The sequence below is a fragment of the Halictus rubicundus genome, unplaced genomic scaffold (genome assembly GCF_050948215.1).
Source record: "Halictus rubicundus isolate RS-2024b unplaced genomic scaffold, iyHalRubi1_principal scaffold0053, whole genome shotgun sequence".
Taxonomy (NCBI): domain Eukaryota; kingdom Metazoa; phylum Arthropoda; class Insecta; order Hymenoptera; family Halictidae; genus Halictus; species Halictus rubicundus.
The window spans coordinates 242,749-246,616 of NW_027488594.1; positions in this window are offsets into that span (position 1 = coordinate 242,749).

The window sequence follows — 3,868 nt, forward strand, 5'->3', positions numbered from 1 at the left end:
GATAGGATAGGATAGAGGATATAATAGGATAAGAGGATCGGATAGGATAGAGGATAGGATAGGATAGCGGAAAGGATAGGATAGAGGATAGGATAGGATAGAGGATAGGATAGGATAGAGAATAGGATAGGCTAAATTATATTATAGGTTAGGGGATACGATATTATAGAGGATAGGATAGGATAGAGGATCGGATAGGATAGAGGATAGGATAGGATAGAGGATAGGATAGGATAGAGGATAGGATGGGATAGAGGAGAGGATAGGATAGAGTATAGGATAGGATAAAGGATAGGATAGGATAGAGGATAGGATAGGATAGAGGATTGGATAGGATACAGGATAGGATAGGATAGAGGATAGGATAGGATAGAGGATACGATATACGATTGGATAGGATAGAGAATAGGATACGATAGAGGATAGTATAGGGTTGGATAGAGAATAGGATGGGATAGAGGATAGGATAGGATAGAGGATAGGATAGGATAGAGAATTGGATAGGATAGATGATATTATAGGAAAGAGAATAGGATATGATAGAGGATACGATATTATAGAGGATAGGATAGAATAGAGGATCGGATAGGATAGAGGATAGGATAGGATAGAGGATAGGATAGGATAGAGGATAGGATAGGGTAGAGGACAGGATAGAGGCTAGGATAGGGGATTGGATAGGATAGAAGATAGGAGACGATAGTGGATAGGATAAGATAGAGGATAGGATAGAATAGAGAATAGGATAGGATAGAGTATAGGTTATAGGATTGGATAGGGTAGAGGATAGGATACGACAGAGGATAGGGTAGGATTGTGGATAGGATAGGAAAGAGGATAGGATAGGATAGAGGATAGGATAGGATAGAGGATAGGATAGGTTAGGGGATAGGATAGGATAGAGGATAGGATAGGATAGAGGATAGGATAGGATAAGAGGATCGGATAGGATAGAGGATAGGATAGGATAGCGGAAAGGATAGGATAGAGGATAGGATAGGATAGAGGATAGGATAGGATAAAGGGTAGGATAGGATAGAGGATAGGATAGGATAGGATACAGGATAGGATAGGATAGAGGATAGGATAGGATAGAGGATACGATATACGATTGGATAGGATAGAGAATAGGATACGATAGAGGATAGTATAGGGTTGGATAGAGAATAGGATCGGATAGAGGATAGGATAGGATAGGATAGGATAGAGGATAGGATAGGATACAGGATAGGATAGGATTGGATAGAGAATAGGGTGGGATAGAGGATAGGATATGATAGAGGATACGATATTATAGAGGATAGGATAGGATAGAGGATCGGTTAGGATACAGGATAGGATAGGATAGAGGATAGGATAGGATAGAGGATAGGATAGGATATAGGATAGGATAGGATAGAGGATAGGATAGGATAGAGGATACGATATACGATTGGATAGGATAGAGAATAGGATACGATAGAGGATAGTATAGGGTTGGATAGAGAATAGGATCGGATAGAGGATAGGATAGGATAGGATAGGATAGAGGATAGGATAGGATACAGGATAGGATAGGATTGGATAGAGAATAGGGTGGGATAGAGGATAGGATAGGATAGAGGATAGGATAGGGTAGAGGACAGGATAGAGGCTAGGATAGGGGATTGGATAGGATAGAAGATAGGAGACGATAGTGGATAGGATAAGATAGAGGATAGGATAGAATAGAGAATAGGATAGGATAGAGTATAGGTTATAGGATTGGATAGGGTAGAGGATAGGATACGACAGAGGATAGGGTAGGATTGTGGATAGGATAGGAAAGAGGATAGGATAGGATAGAGGATAGGATAGGATAGAGGATAGGATAGGTTAGGGGATAGGATAGGATAGAGGATAGGATAGGATAGAGGATAGGATAGGATAAGAGGATCGGATAGGATAGAGGATAGGATAGGATAGCGGAAAGGATAGGATAGAGGATAGGATAGGATAGAGGATAGGATAGGATAAAGGGTAGGATAGGATAGAGGATAGGATAGGATAGGATACAGGATAGGATAGGATAGAGGATAGGATAGGATAGAGGATACGATATACGATTGGATAGGATAGAGAATAGGATACGATAGAGGATAGTATAGGGTTGGATAGAGAATAGGATCGGATAGAGGATAGGATAGGATAGGATAGGATAGAGGATAGGATAGGATACAGGATAGGATAGGATTGGATAGAGAATAGGGTGGGATAGAGGATAGGATATGATAGAGGATACGATATTATAGAGGATAGGATAGGATAGAGGATCGGTTAGGATACAGGATAGGATAGGATAGAGGATAGGATAGGATAGAGGATAGGATAGGATATAGGATAGGATAGGATAGAGGATAGGATAGGATAGAGGATACTATATAGGATTGGTTAGGATAGAGAATAGGATACGATAGAGAATAGGATACGATAGAGGATAGGATAGGATTGGATAGAGAATAGGATGCGATACAGGATAGGATAGGATAGAGTATAGAATAGGATAGAGAATAGGATAGGATAGATGATATTATAGGAAAGAGGATAGGATATGTTAGAGGATACGATATTATAGAGGATAGGATAGGATAGAGGATCGGATAGGATACAGGATAGGATAGGATAGAGGATACTATATAGGATTGGATAGGATAGAGAATAGGATACGATAGAGGATAGGATAGGATTGGATAGAGAATAGGATGCGATACAGGATAGGATAGGATAGAGGATAGGATAGGATAGAGGATACGATATACGATTGGATAGGATAGAGAATAGGATACGATAGAGGATAGTATAGGGTTGGATAGAGAATAGGATGGGATAGAGGATACGATAGGATAGAGGATAGGATAGGATAGAGAATAGCATAGGATAGATGATATTATAGGAAAGAGAATAGGATATGATAGAGGATACGATATTATAGAGGATAGGATAGGATAGAGGATCGGTTAGGATAGAGGATAGGATAGGATAGAGGATAGGATAGGATAGAGGATAGGATAGGATATAGGATAGGATAGGATAGAGGATAGGATATTATAGAGGATACTATATAGGATTGGATAGGATAGAGAATAGGATACGATAGAGGATAGGATAGGATTGGATAGAGAATAGGATGCGATACAGGATAGGATAGGATAGAGTATAGGATAGGATAGAGAATAGGATAGGATACATGATATTATAGGAAAGAGGATAGGATATGATAGAGGATACGATATTATAGAGGATAGGATAGGATAGAGGATCGGATAGGATACAGGATAGGTTATGATAGAGGATAGGATAGCATAGAGGATACGATATAGGATTGGATAGGATAGAGAATAGGATACGATAGAGGATAGGATAGGATTGGATAGAGAATAGGATGGGATAGAGGATAGGATAGGATAGAGGTTAGGATAGGATAAGAGGATAGGATAGGATAGAGGATAGGATAGGGTAGAGGATAGGATAGGATAGAGGATCGGATAGGATAGAAGATACGATATAGGATTGGATAGGATAGAGAATAGGATACGATAGAGGATAGGATAGGATTGGATAGAGAATAGGATGGGATAGAGGATAGGATAGTGTAGAGGATAGGATAGGATAGAGAATGGGATAGGATAGATGATATTATAGGAAAGAGAATAGGATATGATAGAGGATACGATATTATAGAGGATAGGATAGGATAGAGGATCGGATAGGATAGAGGATAGGATAGGGTAGAGGATAGGATAGGATAGAGGATAGGATAGGATAGAGGATAGGATAGGATAGAGTATAGGTTATAGGATTGGATAGGGTAGAGGATAGGATACGACAGAGGATAGGGTAGGATTGAGGA